The sequence below is a fragment of the Channa argus genome, unplaced genomic scaffold (assembly GCF_033026475.1).
Source record: "Channa argus isolate prfri unplaced genomic scaffold, Channa argus male v1.0 Contig009, whole genome shotgun sequence".
In the NCBI taxonomy this organism is placed as follows: domain Eukaryota; kingdom Metazoa; phylum Chordata; class Actinopteri; order Anabantiformes; family Channidae; genus Channa; species Channa argus.
This window is the reverse complement of record NW_027125228.1, coordinates 1,191,859-1,218,968: the sequence shown is the minus strand read 5'-3', so window position 1 is coordinate 1,218,968 and position 27,110 is coordinate 1,191,859. Positions and strand designations below refer to the sequence as shown.

General features: G+C 41.9%; 27 pseudogenes; all 27 read right to left on the bottom strand.

Annotated features, from left to right (window-relative positions):
- Window positions 1-1,332: 1,332 nt before the first annotated feature.
- On the bottom strand, window positions 1,333-1,451 carry LOC137111216 (5S ribosomal RNA; annotated as a pseudogene).
- Window positions 1,452-2,308: 857 nt separating this feature from the next.
- Window positions 2,309-2,427, bottom strand: LOC137110357 (5S ribosomal RNA; annotated as a pseudogene).
- Window positions 2,428-3,295: 868 nt separating this feature from the next.
- Window positions 3,296-3,414, bottom strand: LOC137111379 (5S ribosomal RNA; annotated as a pseudogene).
- Window positions 3,415-4,271: 857 nt separating this feature from the next.
- On the bottom strand, window positions 4,272-4,390 carry LOC137111215 (5S ribosomal RNA; annotated as a pseudogene).
- An 857-nt stretch (window positions 4,391-5,247) lies between these two features.
- On the bottom strand, window positions 5,248-5,366 carry LOC137110135 (5S ribosomal RNA; annotated as a pseudogene).
- An 868-nt stretch (window positions 5,367-6,234) lies between these two features.
- On the bottom strand, window positions 6,235-6,353 carry LOC137111378 (5S ribosomal RNA; annotated as a pseudogene).
- Window positions 6,354-7,211: 858 nt separating this feature from the next.
- LOC137110552 (5S ribosomal RNA) lies at window positions 7,212-7,330 on the bottom strand (annotated as a pseudogene).
- An 867-nt stretch (window positions 7,331-8,197) lies between these two features.
- LOC137110551 (5S ribosomal RNA) lies at window positions 8,198-8,316 on the bottom strand (annotated as a pseudogene).
- Window positions 8,317-9,173: 857 nt separating this feature from the next.
- On the bottom strand, window positions 9,174-9,292 carry LOC137110785 (5S ribosomal RNA; annotated as a pseudogene).
- Window positions 9,293-10,149: 857 nt separating this feature from the next.
- On the bottom strand, window positions 10,150-10,268 carry LOC137110693 (5S ribosomal RNA; annotated as a pseudogene).
- An 857-nt stretch (window positions 10,269-11,125) lies between these two features.
- On the bottom strand, window positions 11,126-11,244 carry LOC137110907 (5S ribosomal RNA; annotated as a pseudogene).
- Window positions 11,245-12,111: 867 nt separating this feature from the next.
- On the bottom strand, window positions 12,112-12,230 carry LOC137110078 (5S ribosomal RNA; annotated as a pseudogene).
- An 857-nt stretch (window positions 12,231-13,087) lies between these two features.
- On the bottom strand, window positions 13,088-13,206 carry LOC137110906 (5S ribosomal RNA; annotated as a pseudogene).
- An 867-nt stretch (window positions 13,207-14,073) lies between these two features.
- On the bottom strand, window positions 14,074-14,192 carry LOC137110077 (5S ribosomal RNA; annotated as a pseudogene).
- Window positions 14,193-15,049: 857 nt separating this feature from the next.
- Window positions 15,050-15,168, bottom strand: LOC137110076 (5S ribosomal RNA; annotated as a pseudogene).
- An 857-nt stretch (window positions 15,169-16,025) lies between these two features.
- Window positions 16,026-16,144, bottom strand: LOC137110905 (5S ribosomal RNA; annotated as a pseudogene).
- An 867-nt stretch (window positions 16,145-17,011) lies between these two features.
- Window positions 17,012-17,130, bottom strand: LOC137110075 (5S ribosomal RNA; annotated as a pseudogene).
- An 857-nt stretch (window positions 17,131-17,987) lies between these two features.
- On the bottom strand, window positions 17,988-18,106 carry LOC137110074 (5S ribosomal RNA; annotated as a pseudogene).
- Window positions 18,107-18,963: 857 nt separating this feature from the next.
- On the bottom strand, window positions 18,964-19,082 carry LOC137111214 (5S ribosomal RNA; annotated as a pseudogene).
- An 857-nt stretch (window positions 19,083-19,939) lies between these two features.
- Window positions 19,940-20,058, bottom strand: LOC137110071 (5S ribosomal RNA; annotated as a pseudogene).
- An 857-nt stretch (window positions 20,059-20,915) lies between these two features.
- On the bottom strand, window positions 20,916-21,034 carry LOC137110070 (5S ribosomal RNA; annotated as a pseudogene).
- An 857-nt stretch (window positions 21,035-21,891) lies between these two features.
- On the bottom strand, window positions 21,892-22,010 carry LOC137111211 (5S ribosomal RNA; annotated as a pseudogene).
- An 857-nt stretch (window positions 22,011-22,867) lies between these two features.
- LOC137110904 (5S ribosomal RNA) lies at window positions 22,868-22,986 on the bottom strand (annotated as a pseudogene).
- Window positions 22,987-23,843: 857 nt separating this feature from the next.
- Window positions 23,844-23,962, bottom strand: LOC137111210 (5S ribosomal RNA; annotated as a pseudogene).
- Window positions 23,963-24,830: 868 nt separating this feature from the next.
- On the bottom strand, window positions 24,831-24,949 carry LOC137111376 (5S ribosomal RNA; annotated as a pseudogene).
- An 868-nt stretch (window positions 24,950-25,817) lies between these two features.
- LOC137111375 (5S ribosomal RNA) lies at window positions 25,818-25,936 on the bottom strand (annotated as a pseudogene).
- An 858-nt stretch (window positions 25,937-26,794) lies between these two features.
- On the bottom strand, window positions 26,795-26,913 carry LOC137110550 (5S ribosomal RNA; annotated as a pseudogene).
- Between the last annotated feature and the right edge of the window lie 197 nt (window positions 26,914-27,110).

Genomic DNA, 27,110 nt, shown 5'->3' with positions numbered 1-27,110 from the left:
ATTCAAAAATGCTAAATAAGATTTGGAAACCAAGAACAGCAAACAGGTGCTGCTGCCAGAAAGAGCCTCGCTAGCTGTTGGGAACCGTACTTTTAAAACTCCAGGAAGTGTAGGATGGACCAATCAGCTTCCTGTACTTCCCCCAAATCCGGCCAATCAGGCAGGGCACCTATAAGAACAAGAAAATAAAAACAACACATATGGCCAGGACCGTAACATGGTCTACTAGTAATGAAGCACGATGGTTGACAAACCAATAAAGTAGCAAAACAGCAATGAAAGAACAAAATTTGATGAAAATATAGAACAATTTCTATGAATAAATAGGCAGTAACACCAGCTTGAGCTGCCCGTAAACCCAAGCAAAAAAGCTTACAGCACCTGGCATTCCCAGGCGGTCTTCCTACCAAGTACTAACCAGGCCCGGCCCTATTTGGCTGCCGAGATCGGACGCTTAGAGAGCGGTGTGGCCGTAACATGCATTTGACATCATCAATAGCTCTTAAAAACGCTAGAGAAGCAGAATGCATGACACTTGCTAAGAAGAAGATAAATGTGGCAAAGTACAAAGTACTATAACTGTACTGGTCTGTTACGCCCCTGTCAAGGGGGTCAGGGTGAAACATACAAAGATAAATTTGCATGTTCCCTCTCCGATCCCCAAACCAAAATCCAGGATTGAGATGTTCCAACAGAATGATATTTATTTTAAACGAAAGAAAGTGTCAAACAAAACATGACACTACAACTCAGGGCGAACCAAGGCCAACATAATAAACAAAATAAGCCATTTCCCACAGAAAGTGCTAGCTAGCCTGATAGAAAGAAACAAACCAAAAGACAGTCGCTAACCCTAACTCCCTAATGTGAAAACAAGAGAAAACAATCAAAAGAAAAATGGCAGTCCACCCCTACAGATTTAATACTATTTACAAAATATACAATTTATAAACAAAACCACGGCACAAAACCTAACAATTCAAAAATGCTAAATAAGGTTTGGAAACCAAGAACAGCAAACAGGTGCTGATGCCAGAAAGAGCCTCGCTAGCTGTTGGGAACCATACTTTTAAAACTCCAGGAAGTGTAGGATGGACCAATCAGCTTCCTGTACTGCCCCCCAATCCAGCCAATCAGGCAGGGCACCTATAAGAACAAGAAAATAAAAACAACACATATGGCCAGGACCGTAACATGGTCTACTAGTAATGAAGCACGATGGTTGGCAAACCAATAAAGTAGCAGAACAAAATTTGATGAAAATATAGAACAATTTCTATGAATAAATAGGCAGTAACACCAGCTTGTGCTGCCCGTAAACCCAAGCAAAAAAGCTTACAGCACCTGGTATTCCCAGGCGGTCTTCCTACCAAGTACTAACCAGGCCCGGCTCTATTTGGCTGCCGAGATCGGACGAGATCGGGCGCTTAGAGAGCGGTGTGGCCGTAAGCTGCATTTGATATCATCAACAGCTCTTAAAAACGCTGGAGAAGCAGAATGCATGACACTTGCTAAGAAGAAGATAAATGTGGCAACGTACAAAGTACTATAACTGTACTGGTCTGTTACGCCCCTGTCTAGGGGGTCAGGGTGCAACATACAAAGATAAATTAGCATGTTCCCTCTCCGATCCCCAAACCAAAATCCAGGATCGAGATGTTCCAACAGAATGATATTTATTTTAAACGAAAGAAAGTGTCAAACAAAACATGACACTACAACTCAGGGCGAACCAAGGCCAACATAATAAACAAAATAAGCCATTTCCCACAGAAAGTGCTAGCTAGCCTGATAGAAATAAACAAACCAAAAGACAGTCGCTAACCCTAACTCCCTAATGTGAAAACAGTCCAAAGAAAATGGTAGTTCACCCCTACAGATTTAATACTATTTACAAAATATACAATTTATAAACAAAACCACGGCACAAAACCTAACAATTCAGAAATACTAAATAAGGTTTGGAAACCAAGAACAGCAAACAGGTGCTGATGCCAGAAAGAGCCTCGCTAGCTGTTGGGAACCGTACTTTTAAAACTCCAGGAAGTGTAGGATGGACCAATCAGCTTCCTGTACTGCCCCCATATCCGGCCAATCAGGCAGGGCACCTATAAGAACAAGAAAATAAAAACAACACATATGGCCAGGACCGTAACATGGTCTATTAGTAATGAAGCACGATGGTTGACAAACCAATCAAGTAGCAAAACAGCAATGAAAGAACAAAATTTGATGAAAATATAGAACAATTTCTATGAATAAATAGGCAGTAACACCAGCTTGTGCTGCCCGTAAACCCAAGCAAAGAAGCTTACAGCACGTGGTATTCCCAGGCGGTCTTCCTACCAAGTACTAACCAGGCCCGGCTCTATTTGGCTGCCGAGATCGGACGAGATCGGGCGTTTAGAGAGCGGTGTGGCCGTAAGCTGCATTTGATATCATCAACAGCTCTTAAAAACGCTGGAGAAGCAGAATGCATGACACTTGCTAAGAAGAAGATAAATGTGGCAAAGTACAAAGTACTATAACTGTACTGGTCTGTTACGCCCCTGTCTAGGGGGTCAGGGTGCAACATACAAAGATAAATTAGCATGTTCCCTCTCCGATCCCCAAACCAAAATCCAGGATCGAGATGTTCCAACAGAATGATATTTATTTTAAACGAAAGAAAGTGTCAAACAAAACATGACACTACAACTCAGGGCGAACCAAGGCCAACATAATAAACAAAATAAGCAATTTCCCACAGAAAGTGCTAGCTAGCCTGATAGAAAGAAACAAACCAAAAGACAGTCGCTAACCCTAACTCCCTAATGTGAAAACAAGAGAAAACAATCAAAAGAAAAATGGCAGTCCACCCCTACAGATTTAATACTATTTACAAAATATACAATTTATAAACAAAACCACGGCACAAAACCTAACAATTCAAAAATGCTAAATAAGGTTTGGAAACCAAGAACAGCAAACAGGTGCTGATGCCAGAAAGAGCCTCGCTAGCTGTTGGGAACCGTACTTTTAAAACTCCAGGAAGTGTAGGATGGACCAATCAGCTTCCTGTACTGCCCCCCAATCCGGCCAATCAGGCAGGGCACCTATAAGAACAAGAAAATAAAAACAACACATATGGCCAGGACCGTAACATGGTCTACTAGTAATGAAGCACGATGGTCGGCAAACCAATAAAGTAGCAAAACAGCAATGAAAGAACAAAATTTGATGAAAATATAGAACAATTTCTACGAATAAATAGGCAGTAACACCAGCTTGTGCTGCCCGTAAACCCAAGCAAAAAAGCTTACAGCACCTGGTATTCCCAGGCGGTCTTCCTACCAAGTACTAACCAGGCCCGGCTCTATTTGGCTGCCGAGATCGGACGAGATCGGGCGTTTAGAGAGCGGTGTGGCCGTAAGCTGCATTTGATATCATCAACAGCTCTTAAAAACGCTGGAGAAGCAGAATGCATGACACTTGCTAAGAAGAAGATAAATGTGGCAAAGTACAAAGTACTATAACTGTACTGGTCTGTTACGCCTCTGTCTAGGGGGTCAGGGTGCAACATACAAAGATAAATTAGCATGTTCCCTCTCCGATCCCCAAACCAAAATCCAGGATCGAGATGTTCCAACAGAATGATATCTATTTTAAACGAAAGAAAGTGTCAAACAAAACATGACACTACAACTCAGGGCGAACCAAGGCCAACATAATAAACAAAATAAACCATTTCCCACAGAAAGTGCTAGCTAGCCTGATAGAAATAAACAAACCAAAAGACAGTCGCTAACCCTAACTCCCTAATGTGAAAACAGTCCAAAGAAAATGGTAGTTCACCCCTACAGATTTAATACTATTTACAAAATATACAATTTATAAACAAAACCACGGCACAAAACCTAACAATTCAGAAATACTAAATAAGGTTTGGAAACCAAGAACAGCAAACAGGTGCTGATGCCAGAAAGAGCCTCGCTAGCTGTTGGGAACCGTACTTTTAAAACTCCAGGAAGTGTAGGATGGACCACTCAGCTTCCGGTACTGCCCCCCAATCCGGCCAATCAGGCAGGGCACCTATAAGAACAAGAAAATAAAAACAACACATATGGCCAGGACCGTAACATGGTCTATTAGTAATGAAGCACGATGGTTGACAAACCAATAAAGTAGCAAAACAGCAATGAAAGAACAAAATTTGATGAAAATATAGAACAATTTCTATGAATAAATAGGCAGTAACACCAGCTTGTGCTGCCCGTAAACCCAAGCAAAAAAGCTTACAGCACCTGGTATTCCCAGGCGGTCTTCCTACCAAGTACTAACCAGGCCCGGCTCTATTTGGCTGCCGAGATCGGACGAGATCGGGCGCTTAGAGAGCGGTGTGGCCGTAAGCTGCATTTGACATCATCAACAGCTCTTAAAAACGCTGGAGAAGCAGAATGCATGACACTTGCTAAGAAGAAGATAAATGTGGCAAAGTACAAAGTACTATAACTGTACTGGTCTGTTACGCCCCTGTCTAGGGGGTCAGGGTGCCACATACAAAGATAAATTAGCATGTTCCCTCTCCGATCCCCAAACCAAAATCCAGGATCGAGATGTTCCAACAGAATGATATTTATTTTAAACGAAAGAAAGTGTCAAACAAAACATGACACTACAACTCAGGGCGAACCAAGGCCAACATAATAAACAAAATAAGCCATTTCCCACAGAAAGTGCTAGCTAGCCTGATAGAAATAAACAAACCAAAAGACAGTCGCTAACCCTAACTCCCTAATGTGAAAACAGTCCAAAGAAAATGGCAGTTCACCCCTACAGATTTAATACTATTTACAAAATATACAAATTATAAACAAAACCACGGCACAAAACCTAACAATTCAAAAATGCTAAATAAGGTTTGGAAACCAAGAACAGCAAACAGGTGCTGATGCCAGAAAGAGCCTCGCTAGCTGTTGGGAACCGTACTTTTAAAACTCCAGGAAGTGTAGGATGGACCAATCAGCTTCCTGTACTGCCCCCCAATCCGGCCAATCAGGCAGGGCACCTATAAGAACAAGAAAATAAAAACAACACATATGGCCAGGACCGTAACATGGTCTACTAGTAATGAAGCACGATGGTCGGCAAACCAATAAAGTAGCAAAACAGCAATTAAAGAACAAAATTTGATGAAAATATAGAACAATTTCTATGAATAAATAGGCAGTAACACCAGCTTGTGCTGCCCGTAAACCCAAGCAAAAAAGCTTACAGCACCTGGTATTCCCAGGCGGTCTTCCTACCAAGTACTAACCAGGCCCGGCTCTATTTGGCTGCCGAGATCGGACGAGATCGGGCGTTTAGAAAGCGGTGTGGCCGTAAGCTGCATTTGATATCATCAACAGCTCTTAAAAACGCTGGAGAAGCAGAATGCATGACACTTGCTAAGAAGAAGATAAATGTGGCAAAGTACAAAGTACTATAACTGTACTGGTCTGTTACGCCCCTGTCTAGGGGGTCAGGGTGCAACATACAAAGATAAATTAGCATGTTCCCTCTCCGATCCCCAAACCAAAATCCAGGATCGAGATGTTCCAACAGAATGATATTTATTTTAAACGAAAGAAAGTGTCAAACAAAACATGACACTACAACTCAGGGCGAACCAAGGCCAACATAATAAACAAAATAAGCAATTTCCCACAGAAAGTGCTAGCTAGCCTGATAGAAAGAAACAAACCAAAAGACAGTCGCTAACCCTAACTCCCTAATGTGAAAACAAGAGAAAACAATCAAAAGAAAAATGGCAGTCCACCCCTACAGATTTAATACTATTTACAAAATATACAATTTATAAACAAAACCACGGCACAAAACCTAACAATTCAAAAATGCTAAATAAGGTTTGGAAACCAAGAACAGCAAACAGGTGCTGATGCCAGAAAGAGCCTCGCTAGCTGTTGGGAACCGTACTTTTAAAACTCCAGGAAGTGTAGGATGGACCAATCAGCTTCCTGTACTGCCCCCCAATCCGGCCAATCAGGCAGGGCACCTATAAGAACAAGAAAATAAAAACAACACATATGGCCAGGACCGTAACATGGTCTACTAGTAATGAAGCACGATGGTCGGCAAACCAATAAAGTAGCAAAACAGCAATGAAAGAACAAAATTTGATGAAAATATAGAACAATTTCTACGAATAAATAGGCAGTAACACCAGCTTGTGCTGCCCGTAAACCCAAGCAAAAAAGCTTACAGCACCTGGTATTCCCAGGCGGTCTTCCTACCAAGTACTAACCAGGCCCGGCTCTATTTGGCTGCCGAGATCGGACGAGATCGGGCGTTTAGAGAGCGGTGTGGCCGTAAGCTGCATTTGATATCATCAACAGCTCTTAAAAACGCTGGAGAAGCAGAATGCATGACACTTGCTAAGAAGAAGATAAATGTGGCAAAGTACAAAGTACTATAACTGTACTGGTCTGTTACGCCCCTGTCTAGGGGGTCAGGGTGCAACATACAAAGATAAATTAGCATGTTCCCTCTCCGATCCCCAAACCAAAATCCAGGATCGAGATGTTCCAACAGAATGATATTTATTTTAAACGAAAGAAAGTGTCAAACAAAACATGACACTACAACTCAGGGCGAACCAAGGCCAACATAATAAACAAAATAAGCAATTTCCCACAGAAAGTGCTAGCTAGCCTGATAGAAAGAAACAAACCAAAAGACAGTCGCTAACCCTAACTCCCTAATGTGAAAACAGTTCAAAGAAAATGGCAGTTCACCCCTACAGATTTAATACTATTTACAAAATATACAATTTATAAACAAAACCACGGCACAAAACCTAACGATTCAAAAATGCTAAATAAGATTTGGAAACCAAGAACAGCAAACAGGTGCTGCTGCCAGAAAGAGCCTCGCTAGCTGTTGGGAACCGTACTTTTAAAACTCCAGGAAGTGTAGGATGGACCAATCAGCTTCCTGTACTTCCCCCAAATCCGGCCAATCAGGCAGGGCACCTATAAGAACAAGAAAATAAAAACAACACATATGGCCAGGACCGTAACATGGTCTACTAGTAATGAAGCACGATGGTTGACAAACCAATAAAGTAGCAAAACAGCAATGAAAGAACAAAATTTGATGAAAATATAGAACAATTTCTATGAATAAATAGGCAGTAACACCAGCTTGAGCTGCCCGTAAACCCAAGCAAAAAAAGCTTACAGCACCTGGTATTCCCAGGCGGTCTTCCTACCAAGTACTAACCAGGCCCGGCCCTATTTGGCTGCCGAGATCGGACGAGATCGGGCGCTTAGAGAGCGGTGTGGCCGTAACATGCATTTGACATCATCAACAGCTCTTAAAAACGCTAGAGAAGCAGAATGCATGACACTTGCTAAGAAGAAGATAAATGTGGCAAAGTACAAAGTACTATAACTGTACTGGTCTGTTACGCCCCTGTCTAGGGGGTCAGGGTGAAACATACAAAGATAAATTTGCATGTTCCCTCTCCGATCCTCAAACCAAAATCCAGGATTGAGATGTTCCAACAGAATGATATTTATTTTAAACGAAAGAAAGTGTCAAACAAAACATGATACTACAACTCAGGGCGAACCAAGGCCAACATAATAAACAAAATAAGCCATTTCCCACAGAAAGTGCTAGCTAGCCTGATAGAAATAAACAAACCAAAAGATAGTCGCTAACCCTAACTCCCTAATGTGAAAACAAGAGAAAACAATCAAAAGAAAATGGCAGTCCACCCCTACAGATTTAATACTATTTACAAAATATACAATTTATAAACAAAACCACGGCACAAAACCTAACAATGCAAAAATGCTAAATAAGATTTGGAAACCAAGAACAGCAAACAGGTGCTGCTGCCAGAAAGAGCCTCGCTAGCTGTTGGGAACCGTACATTTAAAACTCCAGGAAGTGTAGGATGGACCAATCAGCATCCTGTACTTCCCCCAAATCCGGCCAATCAGGCAGGGCACCTATAAGAACAAGAAAATAAAAACAACACATATGGCCAGGACCGTAACATGGTCTACTAGTAATGAAGCACGATGGTTGACAAACCAATAAAGTAGCAAAACAGCAATGAAAGAACAAAATTTGATGAAAATATAGAACAATTTCTATGAATAAATAGGCAGTAACACCAGCTTGAGCTGCCCGTAAACCCAAGCAAAAAAGCTTACAGCACCTGGTATTCCCAGGCGGTCTTCCTACCAAGTACTAACCAGGCCCGGCCCTATTTGGCTGCCGAGATCGGACGAGATCGGGCGCTTAGAGAGCGGTGTGGCCGTAACATGCATTTGATATCATCAACAGCTCTTAAAAACGCTGGAGAAGCAGAATGCATGACACTTGCTAAGAAGAAGATAAATGTGTCAAAGTACAAAGTACTATAACTGTACTGGTCTGTTACGCCCCTTTCTAGGGGGTCAGGGTGCAACATACAAAGATAAATTAGCATGTTCCCTCTCCGATCCCCAAACCAAAATCCAGGATCGAGATGTTCCAACAGAATGATATTTATTTTAAACGAAAGAAAGTGTCAAACAAAACATGACACTACAACTCAGGGCGAACCAAGGCCAACATAATAAACAAAATAAGCCATTTCCCACAGAAAGTGCTAGCTAGCCTGATAGAAATAAACAAACCAAAAGACAGTCGCTAACCCTAACTCCCTAATGTGAAAACAGTCCAAAGAAAATGGCAGTTCACCCCTACAGATTTAATACTATTTACAAAATATACAATTTATAAACAAAACCACGGCACAAAACCTAACAATTCAAAAATGCTAAATAAGGTTTGGAAACCAAGAACAGCAAACAGGTGCTGATGCCAGAAAGAGCCTCGCTAGCTGTTGGGAACCGTACTTTTAAAACTCCAGGAAGTGTAGGATGGACCAATCATCTTCCTGTACTGCCCCCCAATCCGGCCAATCAGGCAGGGCACCTATAAGAACAAGAAAATAAAAACAACACATATGGCCAGGACCGTAACATGGTCTACTAGTAATGAAGCACGATGGTTGGCAAACCAATAAAGTAGCAAAACAGCAATGAAAGAACAAAATTTGATGAAAATATAGAACAATTTCTATGAATAAATAGGCAGTAACACCAGCTTGAGCTGCCCGTAAACCCAAGCAAAAAAGCTTACAGCACCTAGTATTCCCAGGCGGTCTTCCTACCAAGTACTAACCAGGCCCGGCCCTATTTGGCTGCCGAGATCGGACGAGATCGGGCGCTTAGAGAGCGGTGTGGCCGTAACATGCAATTGACATCATCAACAGCTCTTAAAAACGCTAGAGAAGCAGAATGCATGACACTTGCTAAGAAGAAGATAAATGTGGCAAAGTACAAAGTACTATAACTGTACTGGTCTGTTACGCCCCTGTCTAGGGGGTCAGGGTGAAACATACAAAGATAAATTTGCATGTTCCCTCTCCGATCCCCAAACCAAAATCCAGGATTGAGATGTTCCAACAGAATGATATTTATTTTAAACGAAAGAAAGTGTCAAACAAAACATGACACTACAACTCAGGGCGAACCAAGGCCAACATAATAAACAAAATAAGCCATTTCCCACAGAAAGTGCTAGCTAGCCTGATAGAAATAAACAAACCAAAAGATAGTCGCTAACCCTAACTCCCTAATGTGAAAACAGTCCAAAGAAAATGGCAGTTCACCCCTACAGATTTAATACTATTTACAAAATATACAATTTATAAACAAAACCACGGCACAAAACCTAACAATTCAAAAATGCTAAATAAGATTTGGAAACCAAGAACAGCAAACAGGTGCTGCTGCCAGAAAGAGCCTCGCTAGCTGTTGGGAACCGTACATTTAAAACTCCAGGAAGTGTAGGATGGACCAATCAGCTTCCTGTACTTCCCCCAAATCCGGCCAATCAGGCACGGCACCTATAAGAACAAGAAAATAAAAACAACACATATGGCCAGGACCGTAACATGGTCTACTAGTAATGAAGCACGATGGTTGACAAACCAATAAAGTAGCAAAACAGCAATGAAAGAACAAAATTTGATGAAAATATAGAACAATTTCTATGAATAAATAGGCAGTAACACCAGCTTGTGCTGCCCGTAAACCCAAGCAAAGAAGCTTACAGCACCTGGTATTCCCAGGCGGTCTTCCTACCAAGTACTAACAAGGCCCGGCCCTATTTGGCTGCCGAGATCGGACGGGATCGGGCGCTTAGAGAGCAGTGTGGCCATAAGCTGCATTTGACATCATCAACAGCTCTCAAAAACGCTGGAGAAGCAGAATGCATGACACTTGCTAAGAAGAAGATAAATGTGGCAAAGTACAAAGCACTATAACTGTACTGGTCTGTTACGCCGCTGTCTAGGGGGTCAGGGTGCAACATACAAAGATAAATTAGCATGTTCCCTCTCCGATCCCCAAACCAAAATCCAGGATCGAGATGTTCCAACAGAATGATATTTATTTTAAACGAAAGAAAGTGTCAAACAAAACATGACACTACAACTCAGGGCGAACCAAGGCCAACATAATAAACAAAATAAGCCATTTCCCACAGAAAGTGCTAGCTAGCCTGATAGAAATAAACAAACCAAAAGACAGTCGCTAACCCTAACTCCCTAATGTGAAAACAGTCCAAAGAAAATGGTAGTTCACCCCTACAGATTTAATACTATTTACAAAATATACAATTTATAAACAAAACCACGGCACAAAACCTAACAATTCAGAAATACTAAATAAGGTTTGGAAACCAAGAACAGCAAACAGGTGCTGATGCCAGAAAGAGCCTCGCTAGCTGTTGGGAACCGTACTTTTAAAACTCCAGGAAGTGTAGGATGGACCAATCAGCTTCCTGTACTGCCCCCATATCCGGCCAATCAGGCAGGGCACCTATAAGAACAAGAAAATAAAAACAACACATATGGCCAGGACCGTAACATGGTCTATTAGTAATGAAGCACGATGGTTGACAAACCAATCAAGTAGCAAAACAGCAATGAAAGAACAAAATTTGATGAAAATATAGAACAATTTCTATGAATAAATAGGCAGTAACACCAGCTTGTGCTGCCCGTAAACCCAAGCAAAGAAGCTTACAGCACGTGGTATTCCCAGGCGGTCTTCCTACCAAGTACTAACAAGGCCCGGCCCTATTTGGCTGCCGAGATCGGACGGGATCGGGCGCTTAGAGAGCAGTGTGGCCGTAAGCTGCATTTGACATCATCAACAGCTCTCAAAAACGCTGGAGAAGCAGAATGCATGACCCTTGCTAAGAAGAAGATAAATGTGGCAAAGTACAAAGTACTATAACTGTACTGGTCTGTTACGCCTCTGTCTAGGGGGTCAGGGTGCAACATACAAAGATAAATTAGCATGTTCCCTCTCCGATCCCCAAACCAAAATCCAGGATCGAGATGTTCCAACAGAATGATATCTATTTTAAACGAAAGAAAGTGTCAAACAAAACATGACACTACAACTCAGGGCGAACCAAGGCCAACATAATAAACAAAATAAACCATTTCCCACAGAAAGTGCTAGCTAGCCTGATAGAAATAAACAAACCAAAAGACAGTCGCTAACCCTAACTCCCTAATGTGAAAACAAGAGAAAACAATCAAAAGAAAATGGCAGTCCACCCCTACAGATTTAATACTATTTACAAAATATACAATTTATAAACAAAACCACGGCACAAAACCTAACAATTCAAAAATGCTAAATAAGGTTTGGAAAGCAAGAACAGCAAACAGGTGCTGCTGCCAGAAAGAGCCTCGCTAGCTGTTGGGAACCGTACTTTTAAAACTCCAGGAAGTGTAGGATGGACCAATCAGCTTCCTGTACTTCCCCCAAATCCGGCCAATCAGGCAGGGCACCTATAAGAACAACAAAATAAAAACAACACATATGGCCAGGACCGTAACATGGTCTACTAGTAATGAAGCAAGATGGTTGACAAACCAATAAAGTAGCAAAACAGAAATGAAAGAACAAAATTTGATGAAAATATAGAACAATTTCTATGAATAAATAGGCAGTAACACCAGCTTGTGCTGGCCGTAAACCCAAGCAAAAAAGCTTACAGCACCTGGTATTCCCAGGCGGTCTTCCTACCAAGTACTAACCAGGCCCGGCTCTATTTGGCTGCCGAGATCTGACGAGATCGGGCGCTTAGAGAGCGGTGTGGCCATAAGCTGCATTTGACATCATCAACAGCTCTTAAAAACGCTGGAGAAGCAGAATGCATGACACTTGCTAAGAAGAAGATAAATGTGGCAAAGTACAAAGTACTATAACTGTACTGGTCTGTTACGCCCCTGTCTAGGGGGTCAGGGTGCCACATACAAAGATAAATTAGCATGTTCCCTCTCCGATCCCCAAACCAAAATCCAGGATCGAGATGTTCCAACAGAATGATATTTATTTTAAAAGAAAGAAAGTGTCAAACAAAACATGACACTACAACTCAGGGCGAACCAAGGCCAACATAATAAACAAAATAAGCCATTTCCCACAGAGAGTGCTAGCTAGCCTGATAGAAATAAACAAACCAAAAGACAGTCGCTAACCCTAACTCCCTAATGTGAAAACAGTCCAAAGAAAATGGCAGTTCACCCCTACAGATTTAATACTATTTACAAAATATACAATTTATAAACAAAACCACGGCACAAAACCTAACAATTCAAAAATGCTAAATAAGGTTTGGAAACCAAGAACAGCAAACAGGTGCTGATGCCAGAAAGAGCCTCGCTAGCTGTTGGGAACCGTACTTTTAAAACTCCAGGAAGTGTAGGATGGACCAATCAGCTTCCTGTACTGCCCCCCAATCCGGCCAATCAGGCAGGGCACCTATAAGAACAAGAAAATAAAAACAACACATATGGCCAGGACCGTAACATGGTCTACTAGTAATGAAGCACGATGGTTGGCAAACCAATAAAGTAGCAAAACAGCAATGAAAGAACAAAATTTGATGAAAATATAGAACAATTTCTATGAATAAATAGGCAGTAACACCAGCTTGTGCTGCCCGTAAACCCAAGCAAAGAAGCTTACAGCACGTGGTATTCCCAGGCGGTCTTCCTACCAAGTACTAACAAGGCCCGGCCCTATTTGGCTGCCGAGATCGGACGGGATCGGGCGCTTAGAGAGCAGTGTGGCCGTAAGCTGCATTTGACATCATCAACAGCTCTCAAAAACGCTGGAGAAGCAGAATGCATGACCCTTGCTAAGAAGAAGATAAATGTGGCAAAGTACAAAGTACTATAACTGTACTGGTCTGTTACGCCTCTGTCTAGGGGGTCAGGGTGCAACATACAAAGATAAATTAGCATGTTCCCTCTCCGATCCCCAAACCAAAATCCAGGATCGAGATGTTCCAACAGAATGATATCTATTTTAAACGAAAGAAAGTGTCAAACAAAACATGACACTACAACTCAGGGCGAACCAAGGCCAACATAATAAACAAAATAAACCATTTCCCACAGAAAGTGCTAGCTAGCCTGATAGAAATAAACAAACCAAAAGACAGTCGCTAACCCTAACTCCCTAATGTGAAAACAAGAGAAAACAATCAAAAGAAAATGGCAGTCCACCCCTACAGATTTAATACTATTTACAAAATATACAATTTATAAACAAAACCACGGCACAAAACCTAACAATTCAAAAATGCTAAATAAGGTTTGGAAAGCAAGAACAGCAAACAGGTGCTGCTGCCAGAAAGAGCCTCGCTAGCTGTTGGGAACCGTACTTTTAAAACTCCAGGAAGTGTAGGATGGACCAATCAGCTTCCTGTACTTCCCCCAAATCCGGCCAATCAGGCAGGGCACCTATAAGAACAACAAAATAAAAACAACACATATGGCCAGGACCGTAACATGGTCTACTAGTAATGAAGCAAGATGGTTGACAAACCAATAAAGTAGCAAAACAGAAATGAAAGAACAAAATTTGATGAAAATATAGAACAATTTCTATGAATAAATAGGCAGTAACACCAGCTTGTGCTGGCCGTAAACCCAAGCAAAAAAGCTTACAGCACCTGGTATTCCCAGGCGGTCTTCCTACCAAGTACTAACCAGGCCCGGCTCTATTTGGCTGCCGAGATCTGACGAGATCGGGCGCTTAGAGAGCGGTGTGGCCATAAGCTGCATTTGACATCATCAACAGCTCTTAAAAACGCTGGAGAAGCAGAATGCATGACACTTGCTAAGAAGAAGATAAATGTGGCAAAGTACAAAGTACTATAACTGTACTGGTCTGTTACGCCCCTGTCTAGGGGGTCAGGGTGCCACATACAAAGATAAATTAGCATGTTCCCTCTCCGATCCCCAAACCAAAATCCAGGATCGAGATGTTCCAACAGAATGATATTTATTTTAAACGAAAGAAAGTGTCAAACAAAACATGACACTACAACTCAGGGCGAACCAAGGCCAACATAATAAACAAAATAAGCCATTTCCCACAGAGAGTGCTAGCTAGCCTGATAGAAATAAACAAACCAAAAGACAGTCGCTAACCCTAACTCCCTAATGTGAAAACAGTCCAAAGGAAATGGCAGTTCACCCCTACAGATTTAATACTATTTACAAAATATACAATTTATAAACAAAACCACGGCACAAAACCTAACAATTCAAAAATGCTAAATAAGGTTTGGAAACCAAGAACAGCAAACAGGTGCTGATGCCAGAAAGAGCCTCGCTAGCTGTTGGGAACCGTACTTTTAAAACTCCAGGAAGTGTAGGATGGACCAATCAGCTTCCTGTACTGCCCCCCAATCCGGCCAATCAGGCAGGGCACCTATAAGAACAAGAAAATAAAAACAACACATATGGCCAGGACCGTAACATGGTCTACTAGTAATGAAGCACGATGGTTGGCAAACCAATAAAGTAGCAAAACAGCAATGAAAGAACAAAATTTGATGAAAATATAGAACAATTTCTACGAATAAATAGGCAGTAACACCAGCTTGTGCTGCCCGTAAACCCAAGCAAAAAAGCTTACAGCACCTGGTATTCCCAGGCGGTCTTCCTACCAAGTACTAACCAGGCCCGGCTCTATTTGGCTGCCGAGATCTGACGAGATCGGGCGCTTAGAGAGCGGTGTGGCCATAAGCTGCATTTGACATCATCAACAGCTCTTAAAAACGCTGGAGAAGCAGAATGCATGACACTTGCTAAGAAGAAGATAAATGTGGCAAAGTACAAAGTACTATAACTGTACTGGTCTGTTACGCCCCTGTCTAGGGGGTCAGGGTGCAACATACAAAGATAAATTAGCATGTTCCCTCTCCGATCCCCAAACCAAAATCCAGGATCGAGATGTTCCAACAGAATGATATTTATTTTAAACGAAAGAAAGTGTCAAACAAAACATGACACTACAACTCAGGGCGAACCAAGGCCAACATAATAAACAAAATAAGCCATTTCCCACAGAAAGTGCTAGCTAGCCTGATAGAAATAAAGAAACCAAAAGACAGTCGCTAACCCTAACTCCCTAATGTGAAAACAGTCCAAAGAAAATGGTAGTTCACCCCTACAGATTTAATACTATTTACAAAATATACAATTTATAAACAAAACCACGGCACAAAACCTAACAATTCAGAAATACTAAATAAGGTTTGGAAACCAAGAACAGCAAACAGGTGCTGATGCCAGAAAGAGCCTCGCTAGCTGTTGGGAACCGTACTTTTAAAACTCCAGGAAGTGTAGGATGGACCACTCAGCTTCCGGTACTGCCCCCCAATCCGGCCAATCAGGCAGGGCACCTATAAGAACAAGAAAATAAAAACAACACATATGGCCAGGACCGTAACATGGTCTACTAGTAATGAAGCACGATGGTTGGCAAACCAATAAAGTAGCAAAACAGCAATGAAAGAACAAAATTTGATGAAAATATAGAACAATTTCTATGAATAAATAGGCAGTAACACCAGCTTGTGCTGCCCGTAAACCCAAGCAAAGAAGCTTACAGCACGTGGTATTCCCAGGCGGTCTTCCTACCAAGTACTAACAAGGCCCGGCCCTATTTGGCTGCCGAGATCGGACGGGATCGGGCGCTTAGAGAGCAGTGTGGCCGTAAGCTGCATTTGACATCATCAACAGCTCTCAAAAACGCTGGAGAAGCAGAATGCATGACCCTTGCTAAGAAGAAGATAAATGTGGCAAAGTACAAAGTACTATAACTGTACTGGTCTGTTACGCCTCTGTCTAGGGGGTCAGGGTGCAACATACAAAGATAAATTAGCATGTTCCCTCTCCGATCCCCAAACCAAAATCCAGGATCGAGATGTTCCAACAGAATGATATCTATTTTAAACGAAAGAAAGTGTCAAACAAAACATGACACTACAACTCAGGGCGAACCAAGGCCAACATAATAAACAAAATAAACCATTTCCCACAGAAAGTGCTAGCTAGCCTGATAGAAATAAACAAACCAAAAGACAGTCGCTAACCCTAACTCCCTAATGTGAAAACAAGAGAAAACAATCAAAAGAAAATGGCAGTCCACCCCTACAGATTTAATACTATTTACAAAATATACAATTTATAAACAAAACCACGGCACAAAACCTAACAATTCAAAAATGCTAAATAAGGTTTGGAAAGCAAGAACAGCAAACAGGTGCTGCTGCCAGAAAGAGCCTCGCTAGCTGTTGGGAACCGTACTTTTAAAACTCCAGGAAGTGTAGGATGGACCAATCAGCTTCCTGTACTTCCCCCAAATCCGGCCAATCAGGCAGGGCACCTATAAGAACAACAAAATAAAAACAACACATATGGCCAGGACCGTAACATGGTCTACTAGTAATGAAGCAAGATGGTTGACAAACCAATAAAGTAGCAAAACAGAAATGAAAGAACAAAATTTGATGAAAATATAGAACAATTTCTATGAATAAATAGGCAGTAACACCAGCTTGTGCTGGCCGTAAACCCAAGCAAAAAAGCTTACAGCACCTGGTATTCCCAGGCGGTCTTCCTACCAAGTACTAACCAGGCCCGGCTCTATTTGGCTGCCGAGATCTGACGAGATCGGGCGCTTAGAGAGCGGTGTGGCCATAAGCTGCATTTGACATCATCAACAGCTCTTAAAAACGCTGGAGAAGCAGAATGCATGACACTTGCTAAGAAGAAGATAAATGTGGCAAAGTACAAAGTACTATAACTGTACTGGTCTGTTACGCCCCTGTCTAGGGGGTCAGGGTGCCACATACAAAGATAAATTAGCATGTTCCCTCTCCGATCCCCAAACCAAAATCCAGGATCGAGATGTTCCAACAGAATGATATTTATTTTAAACGAAAGAAAGTGTCAAACAAAACATGACACTACAACTCAGGGCGAACCAAGGCCAACATAATAAACAAAATAAGCCATTTCCCACAGAGAGTGCTAGCTAGCCTGATAGAAATAAACAAACCAAAAGACAGTCGCTAACCCTAACTCCCTAATGTGAAAACAGTCCAAAGGAAATGGCAGTTCACCCCTACAGATTTAATACTATTTACAAAATATACAATTTATAAACAAAACCACGGCACAAAACCTAACAATTCAAAAATGCTAAATAAGGTTTGGAAACCAAGAACAGCAAACAGGTGCTGATGCCAGAAAGAGCCTCGCTAGCTGTTGGGAACCGTACTTTTAAAACTCCAGGAAGTGTAGGATGGACCAATCAGCTTCCTGTACTGCCCCCCAATCCGGCCAATCAGGCAGGGCACCTATAAGAACAAGAAAATAAAAACAACACATATGGCCAGGACCGTAACATGGTCTACTAGTAATGAAGCACGATGGTTGGCAAACCAATAAAGTAGCAAAACAGCAATGAAAGAACAAAATTTGATGAAAATATAGAACAATTTCTACGAATAAATAGGCAGTAACACCAGCTTGTGCTGCCCGTAAACCCAAGCAAAAAAGCTTACAGCACCTGGTATTCCCAGGCGGTCTTCCTACCAAGTACTAACCAGGCCCGGCTCTATTTGGCTGCCGAGATCTGACGAGATCGGGCGCTTAGAGAGCGGTGTGGCCATAAGCTGCATTTGACATCATCAACAGCTCTTAAAAACGCTGGAGAAGCAGAATGCATGACACTTGCTAAGAAGAAGATAAATGTGGCAAAGTACAAAGTACTATAACTGTACTGGTCTGTTACGCCCCTGTCTAGGGGGTCAGGGTGCAACATACAAAGATAAATTAGCATGTTCCCTCTCCGATCCCCAAACCAAAATCCAGGATCGAGATGTTCCAACAGAATGATATTTATTTTAAACGAAAGAAAGTGTCAAACAAAACATGACACTACAACTCAGGGCGAACCAAGGCCAACATAATAAACAAAATAAGCCATTTCCCACAGAAAGTGCTAGCTAGCCTGATAGAAATAAAGAAACCAAAAGACAGTCGCTAACCCTAACTCCCTAATGTGAAAACAGTCCAAAGAAAATGGTAGTTCACCCCTACAGATTTAATACTATTTACAAAATATACAATTTATAAACAAAACCACGGCACAAAACCTAACAATTCAGAAATACTAAATAAGGTTTGGAAACCAAGAACAGCAAACAGGTGCTGATGCCAGAAAGAGCCTCGCTAGCTGTTGGGAACCGTACTTTTAAAACTCCAGGAAGTGTAGGATGGACCACTCAGCTTCCGGTACTGCCCCCCAATCCGGCCAATCAGGCAGGGCACCTATAAGAACAAGAAAATAAAAACAACACATATGGCCAGGACCGTAACATGGTCTATTAGTAATGAAGCACGATGGTTGACAAACCAATAAAGTAGCAAAACAGCAATGAAAGAACAAAATTTGATGAAAATATAGAACAATTTCTATGAATAAATAGGCAGTAACACCAGCTTGTGCTGCCCGTAAACCCAAGCAAAAAAGCTTACAGCACCTGGTATTCCCAGGCGGTCTTCCTACCAAGTACTAACCAGGCCCGGCTCTATTTGGCTGCCGAGATCGGACGAGATCGGGCGCTTAGAGAGCGGTGTGGCCGTAAGCTGCATTTGACATCATCAACAGCTCTTAAAAACGCTGGAGAAGCAGAATGCATGACACTTGCTAAGAAGAAGATAAATGTGGCAAAGTACAAAGTACTATAACTGTACTGGTCTGTTACACCCCTGTCTAGGGGGTCAGGGTGCCACATACAAAGATAAATTAGCATGTTCCCTCTCCGATCCCCAAACCAAAATCCAGGATCGAGATGTTCCAACAGAATGATATTTATTTTAAACGAAAGAAAGTGTCAAACAAAACATGACACTACAACTCAGGGCGAACCAAGGCCAACATAATAAACAAAATAAGCCATTTCCCACAGAAAGTGCTAGCTAGCCTGATAGAAATAAACAAACCAAAAGACAGTCGCTAACCCTAACTCCCTAATGTGAAAACAGTCCAAAGAAAATGGCAGTTCACCCCTACAGATTTAATACTATTTACAAAATATACAATTTATAAACAAAACCACGGCACAAAACCTAACAATTCAAAAATGCTAAATAAGGTTTGGAAACCAAGAACAGCAAACAGGTGCTGATGCCAGAAAGAGCCTCGCTAGCTGTTGGGAACCGTACTTTTAAAACTCCAGGAAGTGTAGGATGGACCAATCAGCTTCCTGTACTGCCCCCCAATCCGGCCAATCAGGCAGGGCACCTATAAGAACAAGAAAATAAAAACAACACATATGGCCAGGACCGTAACATGGTCTATTAGTAATGAAGCACGATGGTTGACAAACCAATCAAGTAGCAAAACAGCAATGAAAGAACAAAATTTGATGAAAATATAGAACAATTTCTATGAATAAATAGGCAGTAACACCAGCTTGTGCTGCCCGTAAACCCAAGCAAAAAAGCTTACAGCACCTGGTATTCCCAGGCGGTCTTCCTACCAAGTACTAACCAGGCCCGGCTCTATTTGGCTGCCGAGATCTGACGAGATCGGGCGCTTAGAGAGCGGTGTGGCCATAAGCTGCATTTGACATCATCAACAGCTCTTAAAAACGCTGGAGAAGCAGAATGCATGACACTTGCTAAGAAGAAGATAAATGTGGCAAAGTACAAAGTACTATAACTGTACTGGTCTGTTACGCCCCTGTCTAGGGGGTCAGGGTGCCACATACAAAGATAAATTAGCATGTTCCCTCTCCGATCCCCAAACCAAAATCCAGGATCGAGATGTTCCAACAGAATGATATTTATTTTAAACGAAAGAAAGTGTCAAACAAAACATGACACTACAACTCAGGGCGAACCAAGGCCAACATAATAAACAAAATAAGCCATTTCCCACAGAGAGTGCTAGCTAGCCTGATAGAAATAAACAAACCAAAAGACAGTCGCTAACCCTAACTCCCTAATGTGAAAACAGTCCAAAGGAAATGGCAGTTCACCCCTACAGATTTAATACTATTTACAAAATATACAATTTATAAACAAAACCACGGCACAAAACCTAACAATTCAAAAATGCTAAATAAGGTTTGGAAACCAAGAACAGCAAACAGGTGCTGATGCCAGAAAGAGCCTCGCTAGCTGTTGGGAACCGTACTTTTAAAACTCCAGGAAGTGTAGGATGGACCAATCAGCTTCCTGTACTGCCCCCCAATCCGGCCAATCAGGCAGGGCACCTATAAGAACAAGAAAATAAAAACAACACATATGGCCAGGACCGTAACATGGTCTACTAGTAATGAAGCACGATGGTTGGCAAACCAATAAAGTAGCAAAACAGCAATGAAAGAACAAAATTTGATGAAAATATAGAACAATTTCTACGAATAAATAGGCAGTAACACCAGCTTGTGCTGCCCGTAAACCCAAGCAAAAAAGCTTACAGCACCTGGTATTCCCAGGCGGTCTTCCTACCAAGTACTAACCAGGCCCGGCTCTATTTGGCTGCCGAGATCTGACGAGATCGGGCGCTTAGAGAGCGGTGTGGCCATAAGCTGCATTTGACATCATCAACAGCTCTTAAAAACGCTGGAGAAGCAGAATGCATGACACTTGCTAAGAAGAAGATAAATGTGGCAAAGTACAAAGTACTATAACTGTACTGGTCTGTTACGCCCCTGTCTAGGGGGTCAGGGTGCAACATACAAAGATAAATTAGCATGTTCCCTCTCCGATCCCCAAACCAAAATCCAGGATCGAGATGTTCCAACAGAATGATATTTATTTTAAACGAAAGAAAGTGTCAAACAAAACATGACACTACAACTCAGGGCGAACCAAGGCCAACATAATAAACAAAATAAGCCATTTCCCACAGAAAGTGCTAGCTAGCCTGATAGAAATAAAGAAACCAAAAGACAGTCGCTAACCCTAACTCCCTAATGTGAAAACAGTCCAAAGAAAATGGTAGTTCACCCCTACAGATTTAATACTATTTACAAAATATACAATTTATAAACAAAACCACGGCACAAAACCTAACAATTCAGAAATACTAAATAAGGTTTGGAAACCAAGAACAGCAAACAGGTGCTGATGCCAGAAAGAGCCTCGCTAGCTGTTGGGAACCGTACTTTTAAAACTCCAGGAAGTGTAGGATGGACCACTCAGCTTCCGGTACTGCCCCCCAATCCGGCCAATCAGGCAGGGCACCTATAAGAACAAGAAAATAAAAACAACACATATGGCCAGGACCGTAACATGGTCTATTAGTAATGAAGCACGATGGTTGACAAACCAATAAAGTAGCAAAACAGCAATGAAAGAACAAAATTTGATGAAAATATAGAACAATTTCTATGAATAAATAGGCAGTAACACCAGCTTGTGCTGCCCGTAAACCCAAGCAAAAAAGCTTACAGCACCTGGTATTCCCAGGCGGTCTTCCTACCAAGTACTAACCAGGCCCGGCTCTATTTGGCTGCCGAGATCGGACGAGATCGGGCGCTTAGAGAGCGGTGTGGCCGTAAGCTGCATTTGACATCATCAACAGCTCTTAAAAACGCTGGAGAAGCAGAATGCATGACACTTGCTAAGAAGAAGATAAATGTGGCAAAGTACAAAGTACTATAACTGTACTGGTCTGTTACACCCCTGTCTAGGGGGTCAGGGTGCCACATACAAAGATAAATTAGCATGTTCCCTCTCCGATCCCCAAACCAAAATCCAGGATCGAGATGTTCCAACAGAATGATATTTATTTTAAACGAAAGAAAGTGTCAAACAAAACATGACACTACAACTCAGGGCGAACCAAGGCCAACATAATAAACAAAATAAGCCATTTCCCACAGAAAGTGCTAGCTAGCCTGATAGAAATAAACAAACCAAAAGACAGTCGCTAACCCTAACTCCCTAATGTGAAAACAGTCCAAAGAAAATGGCAGTTCACCCCTACAGATTTAATACTATTTACAAAATATACAATTTATAAACAAAACCACGGCACAAAACCTAACAATTCAAAAATGCTAAATAAGGTTTGGAAACCAAGAACAGCAAACAGGTGCTGATGCCAGAAAGAGCCTCGCTAGCTGTTGGGAACCGTACTTTTAAAACTCCAGGAAGTGTAGGATGGACCAATCAGCTTCCTGTACTGCCCCCCAATCCGGCCAATCAGGCAGGGCACCTATAAGAACAAGAAAATAAAAACAACACATATGGCCAGGACCGTAACATGGTCTATTAGTAATGAAGCACGATGGTTGACAAACCAATCAAGTAGCAAAACAGCAATGAAAGAACAAAATTTGATGAAAATATAGAACAATTTCTATGAATAAATAGGCAGTAACACCAGCTTGTGCTGCCCGTAAACCCAAGCAAAGAAGCTTACAGCACGTGGTATTCCCAGGCGGTCTTCCTACCAAGTACTAACAAGGCCCGGCCCTATTTGGCTGCCGAGATCGGACGGGATCGGGCGCTTAGAGAGCAGTGTGGCCGTAAGCTGCATTTGACATCATCAACAGCTCTCAAAAACGCTGGAGAAGCAGAATGCATGACCCTTGCTAAGAAGAAGATAAATGTGGCAAAGTACAAAGTACTATAACTGTACTGGTCTGTTACGCCTCTGTCTAGGGGGTCAGGGTGCAACATACAAAGATAAATTAGCATGTTCCCTCTCCGATCCCCAAACCAAAATCCAGGATCGAGATGTTCCAACAGAATGATATTTATTTTAAACGAAAGAAAGTGTCAAACAAAACATGACACTACAACTCAGGGCGAACCAAGGCCAACATAATAAACAAAATAAGCCATTTCCCACAGAAAGTGCTAGCTAGCCTGATAGAAATAAACAAACCAAAAGACAGTCGCTAACCCTAACTCCCTAATGTGAAAACAGTCCAAAGAAAATGGCAGTTCACCCCTACAGATTTAATACTATTTACAAAATATACAATTTATAAACAAAACCACGGCACAAAACCTAACAATTCAAAAATGCTAAATAAGGTTTGGAAACCAAGAACAGCAAACAGGTGCTGATGCCAGAAAGAGCCTCGCTAGCTGTTGGGAACCGTACTTTTAAAACTCCAGGAAGTGTAGGATGGACCAATCAGCTTCCTGTACTGCCCCCCAATCCGGCCAATCAGGCAGGGCACCTATAAGAACAAGAAAATAAAAACAACACATATGGCCAGGACCGTAACATGGTCTACTAGTAATGAAGCACGATGGTTGGCAAACCAATAAAGTAGCAAAACAGCAATGAAAGAACAAAATTTGATGAAAATATAGAACAATTTCTACGAATAAATAGGCAGTAACACCAGCTTGTGCTGCCCGTAAACCCAAGCAAAAAAGCTTACAGCACCTGGTATTCCCAGGCGGTCTTCCTACCAAGTACTAACCAGGCCCGGCTCTATTTGGCTGCCGAGATCGGACGAGATCGGGCGCTTAGAGAGCGGTGTGGCCGTAAGCTGCATTTGACATCATCAACAGCTCTTAAAAACGCTAGAGAAGCAGAATGCATGACTCTTGCTAAGAATAAGATAAATGTGGCAAAGTACAAAGTACTATAACTGTACTGGTCTGTTACGCCCCTGTCTAGGGGATCAGGGTGAAACATACAAAGATAAATTTGCATGTTCCCTCTCCGATCCCCAAACCAAAATCCAGGATTGAGATGTTCCAACAGAATGATATTTATTTTAAACGAAAGAAAGTGTCAAACAAAACATGACACTACAACTCAAGGCGAACCAAGGCCAACATAATAAACAAAATAAGCCATTTCCCACAGAAAGTGCTAGCTAGCCTGATAGAAAGAAACAAACCAAAAGACAGTCGCTAACCCTAACTCCCTAATGTGAAAACAAGAGAAAACAATCAAAAGAAAAATGGCAGTCCACCCCTACAGATTTAATACTATTTACAAAATATACAATTTATAAACAAAACCACGGCACAAAACCTAACAATTCAAAAATGCTAAATAAGGTTTGGAAACCAAGAACAGCAAACAGGTGCTGATGCCAGAAAGAGCCTCGCTAGCTGTTGGGAACCGTACTTTTAAAACTCCAGGAAGTGTAGGATGGACCAATCAGCTTCCTGTACTGCCCCCCAATCCGGCCAATCAGGCAGGGCACCTATAAGAACAAGAAAATAAAAACAACACATATGGCCAGGACCGTAACATGGTCTACTAGTAATGAAGCACGATGGTCGGCAAACCAATAAAGTAGCAAAACAGCAATTAAAGAACAAAATTTGATGAAAATATAGAACAATTTCTATGAATAAATAGGCAGTAACACCAGCTTGTGCTGCCCGTAAACCCAAGCAAAAAAGCTTACAGCACCTGGTATTCCCAGGCGGTCTTCCTACCAAGTACTAACCAGGCCCGGCTCTATTTGGCTGCCGAGATCGGACGAGATCGGGCGTTTAGAGAGCGGTGTGGCCGTAAGCTGCATTTGATATCATCAACAGCTCTTAAAAACGCTGGAGAAGCAGAATGCATGACACTTGCTAAGAAGAAGATAAATGTGGCAAAGTACAAAGTACTATAACTGTACTGGTCTGTTACGCCCCTGTCTAGGGGGTCAGGGTGCAACATACAAAGATAAATTAGCATGTTCCCTCTCCGATCCCCAAACCAAAATCCAGGATCGAGATGTTCCAACAGAATGATATTTATTTTAAACGAAAGAAAGTGTCAAACAAAACATGACACTACAACTCAGGGCGAACCAAGGCCAACATAATAAACAAAATAAGCAATTTCCCACAGAAAGTGCTAGCTAGCCTGATAGAAAGAAACAAACCAAAAGACAGTCGCTAACCCTAACTCCCTAATGTGAAAACAAGAGAAAACAATCAAAAGAAAAATGGCAGTCCACCCCTACAGATTTAATACTATTTACAAAATATACAATTTATAAACAAAACCACGGCACAAAACCTAACAATTCAAAAATGCTAAATAAGGTTTGGAAACCAAGAACAGCAAACAGGTGCTGATGCCAGAAAGAGCCTCGCTAGCTGTTGGGAACCGTACTTTTAAAACTCCAGGAAGTGTAGGATGGACCAATCAGCTTCCTGTACTGCCCCCCAATCCGGCCAATCAGGCAGGGCACCTATAAGAACAAGAAAATAAAAACAACACATATGGCCAGGACCGTAACATGGTCTACTAGTAATGAAGCACGATGGTCGGCAAACCAATAAAGTAGCAAAACAGCAATGAAAGAACAAAATTTGATGAAAATATAGAACAATTTCTACGAATAAATAGGCAGTAACACCAGCTTGTGCTGCCCGTAAACCCAAGCAAAAAAGCTTACAGCACCTGGTATTCCCAGGCGGTCTTCCTACCAAGTACTAACCAGGCCCGGCTCTATTTGGCTGCCGAGATCGGACGAGATCGGGCGTTTAGAGAGCGGTGTGGCCGTAAGCTGCATTTGATATCATCAACAGCTCTTAAAAACGCTGGAGAAGCAGAATGCATGACACTTGCTAAGAAGAAGATAAATGTGGCAAAGTACAAAGTACTATAACTGTACTGGTCTGTTACGCCCCTGTCTAGGGGGTCAGGGTGCAACATACAAAGATAAATTAGCATGTTCCCTCTCCGATCCCCAAACCAAAATCCAGGATCGAGATGTTCCAACAGAATGATATTTATTTTAAACGAAAGAAAGTGTAAAACAAAACATGACACTACAACTCAGGGCGAACCAAGGCCAACATAATAAACAAAATAAGCAATTTCCCACAGAAAGTGCTAGCTAGCCTGATAGAAAGAAACAAACCAAAAGACAGTCGCTAACCCTAACTCCCTAATGTGAAAACAGTTCAAAGAAAATGGCAGTTCACCCCTACAGATTTAATACTATTTACAAAATATACAATTTATAAACAAAACCACGGCACAAAACCTAACGATTCAAAAATGCTAAATAAGATTTGGAAACCAAGAACAGCAAACAGGTGCTGCTGCCAGAAAGAGCCTCGCTAGCTGTTGGGAACCGTACTTTTAAAACTCCAGGAAGTGTAGGATGGACCAATCAGCTTCCTGTACTTCCCCCAAATCCGGCCAATCAGGCAGGGCACCTATAAGAACAAGAAAATAAAAACAACACATATGGCCAGGACCGTAACATGGTCTACTAGTAATGAAGCACGATGGTTGACAAACCAATAAAGTAGCAAAACAGCAATGAAAGAACAAAATTTGATGAAAATATAGAACAATTTCTATGAATAAATAGGCAGTAACACCAGCTTGAGCTGCCCGTAAACCCAAGCAAAAAAAGCTTACAGCACCTGGTATTCCCAGGCGGTCTTCCTACCAAGTACTAACCAGGCCCGGCCCTATTTGGCTGCCGAGATCGGACGAGATCGGGCGCTTAGAGAGCGGTGTGGCCGTAACATGCATTTGACATCATCAACAGCTCTTAAAAACGCTAGAGAAGCAGAATGCATGACACTTGCTAAGAAGAAGATAAATGTGGCAAAGTACAAAGTACTATAACTGTACTGGTCTGTTACGCCCCTGTCTAGGGGGTCAGGGTGAAACATACAAAGATAAATTTGCATGTTCCCTCTCCGATCCTCAAACCAAAATCCA